At 42.6% G+C, this 12,044-nt stretch overlaps 1 protein-coding gene across 3 annotated transcripts in view; it reads right to left on the bottom strand.

The window, feature by feature from the left end:
- The window catches only part of PUDP (pseudouridine 5'-phosphatase), a 485,786-nt gene that overhangs the window by 117,243 nt on the left and 356,499 nt on the right, over positions 1-12,044 (bottom strand). For 2 of the 3 annotated variants that reach the window (XR_012493488.1, XR_012493490.1), the window contains exons 6-7: positions 6,387-6,459; positions 5,333-5,508 (exon numbers count right to left, since the gene is read on the bottom strand). The gene's annotated coding sequence lies outside the window, so the exon portion shown is untranslated. The remainder of the gene's footprint in view (positions 1-5,332; positions 5,509-6,386; positions 6,460-12,044) is intronic. The other variant, XR_012493489.1, reaches the window with a different exon arrangement.

Genomic DNA, 12,044 nt, shown 5'->3' with positions numbered 1-12,044 from the left:
GGAGGGAGTCACTAAATCAATATTTGTAGAATGAAGTGTTATTATAAATTAGATAACAGGTGGGTGACAAACCATGTTGTTTGATGTTGGTTGTAATAGGTGCATAATTATTATATCTTTAGTGGTTGCATAATGAACCAAAGGGTCACATGTTGTTTTATGGATAAACAACGTTGATAACAACGGTAGAAAGATACAATTACATATAATATTTACGGTGTGGTAATGCACTAAGCCTAAACAGGCAGGAGAGAATTGCCGAGGAAGCCACACGAAGACCCCAGGGGGAAATAAAATCAACACTCCCTCAGTAGAGTTGCAGATAATTTGCTGTAACTAATACAATGACTTACAGTGACAATGCCAAGAATAAAGGCTATTGCCTCTGAAGCCTTAGACCTTTGAGAATTGAAGAGATTTACAACACACTGGACCATGAAGGCTGTGTGGGTAAATCAAGTGTGGGGAAGTCTCTGAGGAGTCACCTTAGGTCCTTCTCAGTGAGGTCCTTGGCACACGTAGTATTTTATACAGAAGAGGTGCTTATTGCACGAAATCATTGTAAGTACCTTTGCATCTTCTCTGTAGGCTGGCTTCTGGTCACCTTCCCATCTGCTCAGAGGACAAGGAGGAGAGTCTCATTTCCCTCAAGAGTTTGCCCACGAATGAGTTAATTTCAGGGCTCCATAAACTGTGCGGACCAGGTGTCATGACGATTATCGAAGTATAAGGATTATATTAGGCGTATGCTTGATTTCTATGGATGCTGTAACAGATCATCCCAAACGTCAGGGCTTAAAGCAAATCCCATTTCTTATCTTATGGTTCTGTAGATGAGAACTCCAGGCAGTTTAACTGGGTTCTTGGCTAACAGTCAGGAAAGGCTGAAACCACGGTGCTAGCTGGCTTGGCCTCTTATGTGTAAGTTCAGGGGGAAACAACAGTATTTTTACTTGTAAATAACATAAGCTTCACCTTATTATTCAAGTGAATACCATCTGGGGGAGAGATCCATGAGCCCAACACAGCAGCATCAGTTACATGGAGAACGGCTTAAGCTAAAATTGGGATTAACTATAATTACACAAAACTTACAACTCAATTCCTAGACGTACTAGCCACCTTTCAGGTCTCCCATCACCACATGGGGCTAGTGGCTTTGCTACTGGGCAGGAGAATGTTTCCATCACCACAGGAAGTCCCGTTGGGCAGCATGAGTCTAGACAGAAACATTACGGCTTTTTTCATGATGTGATTCCCTCAAGATTAGGTAACCTGATTAAGGGTATTACAAGCTTGATATTGACTTCTTATTAAGTTAATATTTACGATGATTAATTTCTACAAAAGAATAATTATCTATTAAACACAGGACTAAAGAAATAAAATCTACCATGTATACTAAGGAAGTCAACCAACAAGGAAAATGTAATTGCCAGAAGAAATATCTGTCTGCCCCACGCATTTGGTTCGACGTACTGACAGATTTCCAGAAATGTAATGCCGACTTTTAGTGTTGATGCTGGATTACACCCAGTGGACACCCATACTCGTGGTTTCCAAGGGTTTTCAGACTTGAGCTTCCTTTAAAAACGAAGTTCAAGTATGAATGGGTGAGGGGGACGGGAAGGGGGGCTGTAAAAATTACCTTCTGATAAAGACACAACCACTGCTTTTGATTAAGAGAAAAAAACTTCCATTCAGAGTTCATTAGCACATCCTTGGGGTTTTATGCATTTTACTAGGCAGCCAAGAGCTGTGAACCGCCATAAAAGTCCTTCATTTCATTTATTTATGGACACCACTAAATGCTTAAATACATTTTGTTTCAATTCGCATACCCAACAGAGGTTTTAGACCAATTTTTAAAGTTGGACAGCTCTCTGAAGCAAATGACATCTTTGTATAAGTCCTGCTGCTAATTTATGGACCTAGAAATTAGAATTACTTGTACAGAAAGAAGCTAAAGCTCTGGAGGAGAGACTGGTTTTATTGATCTGTGTAGTGCTGGCAGCGCATGGCCCGGTAAATACATGTACTGGAGGTCTGGTTAAATGGGCTGTTGGTATTTATAAAGTATCGTCCAAATGTACGGGCATATTTCAAGCCCTATGTGTACGGAACTGGTGTATAAGGGTCTTCTGCTCCGTTTGAATGGGAGACCTGGTTCATTCGTGTTCTGCTGTGTCCATTTATTAGACAATGATAGCATCAAAGCACCTCACCACCTCCAAATTCTGTGAAGCCCTGAAATGTATCCAACCAACACCAAGGGTTCCCTGACTCTACAGATTGAAGCCCAACCACGTTGACCTTCTGTGCTCAGAGGCGCACAAGACCAAAGCTTCAAAATGAGGATCCAGGACATCAAATCATAACACAACTGCCTCTCTGTTGCTCTGGTGTGCAGCAAATCATTGAACTATTCTGGTCAAACTACAAATACAAACACCTGTCAATCAGGTAGACAGAAACGCTAAAGACAATGTGTATAAAGCACCTACGCCTCATGCTCAGGACATTCAATAATCAATAGGAGAGATCGGCGGTCGTTATGCTCAGAACATATGTGATCAACAGTAGGGGTTGGTGGTCATTGTGCTTACAACACTCAGGGATCCACAGCTGAGGTGGGTGCACATTCCCTGGAGAGCACCAGACTGTGAATATTTTAGGCTTTGCGGGCCATCTGATTTCGGTTGTGACTACTCACCTCCGCGGTCCTACTGAGAAAGCTGCCGTGTACCACACGTGAACAAACAGGTAAGGCTGGCTTTGCCTTCCGTGAGGTCCACATGGAGGTTCTGTGGACCTTGATTATGATTTTCAATGAAGACTAAATCCTGGACTGTTCCTGTCTCCACAGATATGGCACATGTGCTGCACACAGCACACGGAAAACAATTATTCCTTGAGAAGAATAATTACGATGATTTGTATGACTACCCTCCCAACGATGATGATAATCATAATGGCTATTATGTTTCTGATACTTGCCAGATGTCTAATCTTCCCAACATTATGAGGCAGACACAAAGTATACCTCCACCTTACAGCACACAGATGAGACATCGGGAGGGTCCACCTCCTTCTGAGGAGGGAGAGGCGGCTGGCGGAAGTGCTGAGGGGTTCTGAGTCAAGACCCCAACGCTGAACCCGGTACATAACTCTGCTGCTTAGTAACACTGACTAATGCTGAAATGCACACTTTGGGGGCACACAGAGGAAGCATGAGTGTTGCCAATCTCTTACCAAACGTGTCTCTATCAAATTCTCCCTCTAACATCTCTTATGGAGACACCAGTCCTTAGATTAAGGACCCCCCTTCTCACCACCAATCTGTACGACTTCACCATCATTACATCTGCAAAGACCCTGCTTCCAAAAAAGGACATATTCACAGGTTGCAGAAGTTAGGACTGGAACATCTGAGGGACACAACTCAACCCAGTATACCAGGTGATCGCCAGCTGAGACAACGTTCGGAGAAAATATGCATGGATAGTATAAACATGAACCCCTGCATCCAGAACCGCAAACCCCACTGTATCAACACGTGGATGGGATCCTAGCTCAGGGCTGGATGGTCTCGTTCTTGGCAGTTGACCAAGGCATGGAGGTGAGAGCTAAGATGGAGGGCTAGACGCTCCCCACCTGGGAGCACCGTGCAGGGGCAGACCCAGCTGCCTGACTAGCAGGGCACAGAAGGAAGGCCTGGAGCAGAGTAGGGTTCAGGAATATCAGCAGCAGGTGACTGAGAGCACAGCGCCTGGGAGAGGGGGGAATGCGGCCTGGGGACCTGCACCAGCTGCACGTCACAAACCCAAGGGTGCAGTCAGGGTGTGCAAACCAGCACGTGGATGTTTGCAGCAGCTTTCTTCATCACTGCCAAAAGTTGGAAGGAACCAAGACGTCCTTCAGCGGGTAAATGGATAAACTATGGTCTACCCAGACAATGAAATATTGTTCAGCAAAGAAATGAGCCAGCGATGAAAAGACAGGGAGGAACCTTAAATGCATACTGCTAAGTGAAAGACGCCCATCTGAAAAGGCTACGTACTGTAAGATTCCAACTCCAGGACATTCCGGAAAAGGCAAAACTATGGAGACAGTAACAGGATCAGGGGTTGCCAGGGGGTTGGAGGATGGAGAGATGAAGAAACAGAGCACAGAGGATGCTGAGGGCTGTGAAACTACTCTGTGTGATACCATAACCACACGTACACGTTATCCATTTGCCCGAACCCACAGAACGTACAACACCAAGAGTGAACCCTAATGTCAACTGTGGACCTTGGCTGATAATGATGTGCCAGTGTAGGTTCGTTACATGTGACAAACGTCCCACTCTGGTGGGATGCTGATAGCCGGGGAGGCTGCACCTGTGGGGGTGGGGGGGCAGGAGGGTGTATGGGAAATGTGTACCTTCCATTCAGTTTTGCTGTAAACCCAAAAATGGTCTACACAGGAGTCCATCAAAATTATATGAAACTCAACTATCAGTGCCTGTAAATAACATTTAATTGTAATAGAGTCACAGTGATTGTTTACACGCTGCCTGTGGCTGCTTTCAGGCTACTGATGCTGCCCCAAGTGTCTGAGACAGAGAGCACATGGGGAGCATTTGTACCAGCTGCCCCTTGGCAGAACCAGTGGCAACCCTGCTCTAGATGATTGTGTAGCTACGAATAAGGTGACATTATGGTGACAGGCAGGAGTAGTCAACTCTGCTTCCCAGAGACACTGACAGAGGTATGAGAGCTGGGTATTGAAGGATGAGGTGGGACTGAGCTTTTTCAGGACCTGTCTCTTGTCTTCCCACGACTGCCTAGCATTTCTGGGCACTGACATACATCCTTGGGGTCATCAGAAGCTGCTGTCACAGAAAATCGATGTAGAACAACCATTTCCCACATCAATATTGGAAAGAGAACCTCACCTGCAAGTTGAATTCCGGACATAACAATTTTTTTTTTGTTTGTTTCAGTGATTAAGTCCAGTTTACAACTGCCATCATTCTGCTACATACAGAATACGCATGTGAAGTCAATCCTTCAAAGAAAGGGACAGGTTTTGAAGACGTTGGCTAACATCAAATTACTCATAGAAGGAGGATATTTCAGTCTTGTGATTTTTATAATGTGTCCACCTGGTTAGACTAAATTGTTTTTCCCAGAACTTCCTTACCCATGTCTTTCTGGCTCCCTCGCATGGTAGCCGTCTGGTCATGATGTGGGGGTTGGGAACAGATGTGAAACAGCAACCATATTCCTTTTTTCAGTCAAGACAGAGGCACCAAGAGTTGGGGTAGCTCTCACACATTGTGCCTTACCTGTGGCCTCCCCTGCTTGGCTGGGGCAGCTCTGGGACGTAAAGCTGCTTTGCGTTTCTCTGATGCTGCCTCACGTCTGTGATCAGCTCCTTGAACAAAGGACCCAGCTTGTCCTATATCAAAGTCAAAATGTCATGGCTCCCATTGTCCCTTTCGTCACCCTCTTTGGAGCTCTCCTGCAAAGACAATATGGCTGACATTTGGGGGTTGTCTCTCAGTCCACTCGTGTGCAGAAGCACAACTCTTTGTCTCTGTGATAAAGCTGCCTGTTGGGGACTTAGAAAAACTGAGCAAGTTTGTGCACAGCATGTGGTATTGGAAATGTTTACAGGAGGTCCAAAGACACACATAGGTTCGTTCCCCTCTTTTTCTGTCGTATCAGTCATAAAAAGGCATCTTACCAAGATGTCAAATGCTGCAGAATCTACTTATCTACAAAGCATGGCCAAGACTTACAACCCAATTGCAGAGAAACACTCTTAGAAAGAATATATTGAACCACAAATAACAGACTAATGGATTCTCTGTGCTGACAAATGGTGCTTTGATTCTGCAGCGGGAGTTACTTATGGGTGCCAGCTAATCAGGGCCTGAGGATCGAGCCCTCACTGCCTTTTTCTTGTGCATGCTCGGAGGGGGCCAAATTTCTTTCGGGATGATGAATGGGCTGTGCCACGGAGGATAAAACATACAGGTCTGAAATGCGCTCTGCTGTGCTAGCTGTTCTGGAGGGAAGCCGCGGTGAGTCAGCCTGAGCTTGCCCAGTACCCTTCTCTTTGGGTGCAGTCGCTTACCCGACTGTGCGTAGGGGTTGGCAAGAGCAACTGAGGGTGAGCCACTTCTTTCTAAGACTCTTTCTAAGTCTTCTTTCTAAGACGGACGGAAGAGAAATGACTTTAATCTGATATTCACACAGCACAGCCACTGGCTACTAAGAAACATGATTTAGGAATGCCAGTGAACTCGGCAGAGGTCAACGAAATGGAACGTGCTGAGATGGAGAAGTTATGGAGGTGGGGTCATTCTGGCTCACCCAAAATATGTGTATACTTACTTCCAGGATGAAGGTCGCTCCAAAGCACACACATCGGCTAGAACACAACGTCTGCAGGTGTCACTGCAATTGGCTAGGAAGGAAAAGCAAAGAACATCATTGAAGCAAATGCTTTCTATTAAAATATATATATATACATTCCGGCCCCTCTCCAGTCCCCCTGTCCCGTTATAAAGTCAAGGTGAAATTTAACTCCGGAATTGCCCGTCAAAACGGGATGACATTGGCCTTGGTACATTACAAAAGCTTGGTGTTTTATTGCCTTTCGTGAAGAGGCAAAGCAAAAAAAAAAAAAAAAATCAAAATTTGATTTTGGTTATTATTAATATTTTTAGTGACAAAGGCGTGAGGGGGGGAAATGAGTGTCTTAATCCAGCTGACTCCGGTGGATTTTGTGCCACAGGGAAATGGATGTGACTGGGGTGCCGTGATGACCACGTGACCCGTCCTCTCTCTTCCCCCCACTAACTCAGAGTTTGCTCCCTGCTATGTTCCTTCAGCTCCTTGCAGGTGCATACACTCATTTATTTTTTCAGCAGGCGCAGAAACAGTTTACCCTGAGTTAGTGGGGAAAGCAATTACATTTCTAATCAAATAAAGATGAATGAACTCAGGAAATAGACGAGATAATTTCTTGTTAAGGGCCAGCATCGCTTTGAAAAGGACCATCACATGTCTCCGATTTTGTATGCCAAATGGGTCTCTGAACAAGTCTAACCCATTTAGCTATTTTCTAAAAGTGACAGGTAATGCTTCTCCAAATAATTCAATTTATTGGGGAAAAAAGAAGCTTAAATCATCTAAACAAGTGTGTCAGGCATATTCCTTGAAATCTGTTGGAATGTTCGATTTCAAAGTAGATTCTTCTTTTCTCAGAATGAGGCTTGGAGATTTAAGTTATTCATTCAGCCAATACCGTGTTTCCACGAAAATAAGACCTAGCCAGACCATCAGATCTAATGAGTCTTTAGAAGCAAAAATTAATATAAGATCCAGTCTTTATATTATATTATATTATATTATATTATATTATATTATATTATATTATATTATATCATATTATACCCTGTCTTATATTAAAATAAGACCGGGTCGTACATTAATTTTTGCTCCAAAAGACGTATTAGAGCTGATGGTCTGGCTAGGTCTTATTTTGGGGGAAACACAGTAGTAGCATTGTTTGCTCGCCACGTTGAAATCAATCTTTTATCCTCTGTGTAACTTGGACTAACTTTCTCCTCTCAATATCAAATATTTTTCAACAAGCTTTTTACAGTGAAATAATCATGCATATAAATCGTCTTCCCTAAGAAGGTCCTGGGTTTTTGTCTGCTGTTCAATTTAAAATTTGCGGGCTACGTCCATTAGACATGAGTTATCCTGAGGAGGCTCCAGGCACTTAATCAGTTGCTATTCAACGGGAGTAAATTGTACGGTGCTGGTTGTGCAGATTTTTATATTGAAAAATAAATGCTATTACACCTCCTCTGTGGATTTGGTCTGTGTTAATAAGTGCTGACAGTTACTGGTCGCATTTTCAGAGATACTCGTCGCATCTTCAACAATATTCCAAGGTAAAGGTTTTCATGAATGGTGCCTTGGAAATATGTCCATCTGCATGCCCCAGACAGGGAAGGAGAAGTGAATAGACCAGCTTCTGAAGGCACACATGGCTCGAAGGCAACAATTTATGTCCACGGTGAATATGCTGATGCCTTTCTCAGGAATCCATGTTTTATTTGCTGGTGAGGAAATGCCTCTTTAACTATATTTACATGGAGGTTGCATAAACATTTAAAGTGATGGCTCCAACTGAAGGAACATTTTCCTTACGGAACGAACGACAGATAAAATACTCCCCTTGACTTTCTCTGTATTGAGTTGCAAATCTGGAAACCCGTTCTTCTGAAACAGTATGATATTCACCACCTTCGTGATTAAAATACGGATATTGGGAATATAGTTTAATGCTGGCACTTTATACTACTGAATTAAAAAGGATTTTAGATAAGCCCCCCACCCCCAAAAACGTAAAGCTATTACCTAAAGGAGAAAATGAATTTCGTATAATGGCTGTGACTATGACCAGCCTGTACTGGAAGCTGGTGTGTGTGAGTCAGTGAGTGGTGAGTGACTGTGAAAGCCCAGAACATGACCAGACACTACTGCAGACTTTCTCCTACTGGACACTCAGGGTACACGCAACTTATAAAACAACACAAAATTAGATGAAGCACAAGACAAAATGATGGCGGCCAACAGACGCGGTAAACATGAGATAACGGTGCAACACTCATACTGTTTCACAGCAAATGCTTTTTATAAGTCGATAGCGTACACTCTAAAACATCAATAAAAGTATAGTAAATAAACCGGTGACGTGGTTGTGTATTATCGTGATCAGGGACTATGCGATGTACATAATGGTGTGTGCTAGGCTTTTATCCGACCGGCAGCACGGTACATTGGTTTACACCATTGTCATCACAGGCACGTGAGGGATGCTTTGTGCTATGACATCACGAGGCCATAGGGATTTTTCAGCTCCATGATAATCTGATGGGGCCATCAGATTGTATGTGGTGCATTGATGACTGAAGCCTCATTACACAGCACATGACTACACAAGGAGCTGACGGTAACAGACCTAACAGAGTCAGCAGAAATGGCCTTTCCTTCAAATTACTCAAGAGTTACCCAGATATGATCGTATACTATGATATACTCGTCATGACAAAAATCAATCAGTCAGTTCTCATGTATGAAATTATGACACTGATGGCGGGTGTTTTAGCTGGTATTTCTTCTAACACATATTTCCATGGAGACTGTATGTACATCAACATTTGGAAGAAAGTGACTAGAATCGCAACAGCAATTTAGTTCCTAAATTACTAATTTTACTACATTTGTGGCATTCCTAAAGGTATCACCCACTCAGCACGAATGGCTTATTTTATTAAACCATTCCCTACGTGGGAACAGCGGAATAGTGAATCTGATGAATCATTTTTCAACCCAAATCACATAACAAAGGCCTGAGTGGCTTAAATGTCCACACACAACAAAGCAGTCTGTGCCAACAAGCTGAGAATCACTTCAGTATCTGCAGGGGACATTCCGTGGAAATTTTACAAATCACACACACACACACAAACACAGACACACACAATCTAGAAACTGAGTTGTTAGGAGCGATCACAACTATTTCTATTGAGGGGGCAGGATGGTCTGAAATTAACCAGACATTATTAAAATTTATTCTCATACAAGCATGAGAGACTGAGCTGCAATAATGTGTTTGTTTACTCACTCAACGATTGTTAAGGGTCAGTGTCGTGCCAGGTAGAGTACTAGGCTTGTGAGAAAAGAAAAGGTTCCTGGTTCCAATGATCTTGTAATCTAAAAAGAAGACAAATCAATGAAGGATGATGGTGTGTCACGATGGCACGAGGAAGAAGAGTTGGCAACGCGTTGGCTGGTATGAGAACTTCAGTTGCTTGAATGGACGTTTGTTCTCTTATATCCTCTGAGAAGCAGATGCTAAGACGAGAGTAAACATGCAAGGATTTTATCCGGTGAAACGTCTTTGTGCAAGAAAGTGGAGATGAACCTACTGGCCGATTCGGCCCATTTTATGTCATTGGACTTTACAGTTTTTGGCAGTTTGTGACTGTCTGTTTCACTTAGCGTAATGTCTTAAGCTTCATTCACGATGTACATTTTTCCTTTTTGGTGCCAAATAATATTCCATTTTATACACATACTATACTTTATCCATTCATCAGCTGATGGTCTTTCACTCCATTTTCAGAGTGTACCTCAATATACAATCTCATCTTTGTTACAAAAAAAAAATGTTGTATCACAGTTCTCTCTCAATCCCTGTGGCTCCCCTCTCTCTGGCACAATTTCAGGGTTTGCCATCCAAGACCATAACATGTGGTTGTGTAGATGAACCTTTACCTCTTTTTTATAGCCACGGGCCCAGATCCAACCCAGCCATTCTCATCCGACTTCGTAAGAGCCTGGTCTACGACTAGTCTTAACATCTAGCTGCTCCATTCCATTAAACCGAAGGAGACCACCAGGTTTCTTTCAATGCACATGGAACACACTGTCTTGGCCAGAGTCTCTCATAGACACCTTTCTCTTGTATGTCAATGTTTCCCCTCTGCTTCTCCTTTATCTACTTTCAAATCCCTTCGAAGCCCAGCTCCAAACTTTCACTTCTGTGTGACCAATTAAGACCCCACGAAAACAACAGTAAATGTCCAGATAACAAGACCAAATTCAAAGCAACATATACCCATCACCTGCCTCAAGGCAGTGGAGCGTAAATGCAAGCAAGCTGATTGTGGAAAGGATCTGACACTTGCAACAAGCAAATCAGAGTTGAGACCTCCATTCTTGCATATTTTAGCCTAAGTGCATGTCGCAATGAACACTCCAGCTAACATTCTAATAGGAAGCCGATGTCGTCCTGATCAGAAGAAACAGAAGAATAGCAATGGAGGTGGGGCGGTGGGGGGAGGGCTGAGCTCAAGTTCCACTTCCACTGTTTGAAGCTTTCCTGCAACATCCTGCTTCCTTCCCTAAAACTCTGTCATTTGCCTTTACGCTCCATCCTGGGACACCACTGCTCTCTGGAACAAAGAATTTGCTAATCTGTTGTTATGCATCTCTCTAAGGGGGGCCTCTTGAAGAGGTAAACCAATCTAAAGAGGAAAAGACAGTGTTGGGTTTTGCTGGGTTTTTCTAGTACATAGCACCCCGTATCCACTAGATTCTTGGTAAGTGTGCACTGATGTTAATAAGGGGCTTTAGCCTATGCTGGAACTAGACAATTATTACTATTATCAATTCATAATTTAAGTAGAGATACAATGTTCATATAAAAATACCATCAACATTTCCATAAAACGTTCTGCTTTGGAGTTAATTTAAAACATTTAGATAGATAGATAGATAGATAGATAGATAGATAGATAGATAGATAGATAGATAAGACGGATAGATAAGATGGATAGATTAGATAGATTAGATAGATATCCAATCTATCTTATCTATCTATGTATATACACAGAGGGTGTCTATATATCTATCTATCTATCTATCATCTATCTACTTATCTATATACATACAGGGTGCCAAAAACATGTATATACATTTTTAAGAAAGGAACAACTGTATTAAAATCGTAATACAATGACGCTAGCATTCATTTGATTAACGCCATCTTTTGAGCGACTGTCCTATTATACACTGCTACCATAATTCAATTCAACTTTGCAAAGTAATACATACATAACGTCTCTTAAAATGTGCATACATTTTTTTATATTCTCGGCATATATATGTAATATTAATACATATATAAATTAATAATCCCAGTATTAGAAACCAAAAGTAACATTTGTTGGAGGAGAGAGCACCACAAACCCAGTCTTCTCTGAAATCTGTGTGGCTCCTGAAACTCTGGGAAGACTGGAGATAGCACAGATGGGGGCTTCTCTTTGAGTTACGATTACATCTCATCATCTCACTAAAATTCAGACACTTTCAAGTTTCCCATAATCTGGGAACCAAGTTGTGTTTTTTCCGTGAGAAGCTTATCCTGATCATTGCCAACTGAGCGGTGACCCCACAGGAAGAGGG

Source organism: Rhinolophus sinicus, chromosome X, assembly GCF_036562045.2.
Source record: "Rhinolophus sinicus isolate RSC01 chromosome X, ASM3656204v1, whole genome shotgun sequence".
In the NCBI taxonomy this organism is placed as follows: Eukaryota; Metazoa; Chordata; class Mammalia; order Chiroptera; family Rhinolophidae; genus Rhinolophus; species Rhinolophus sinicus.
This window is presented reverse-complemented; position numbering and strand designations above follow the sequence as displayed.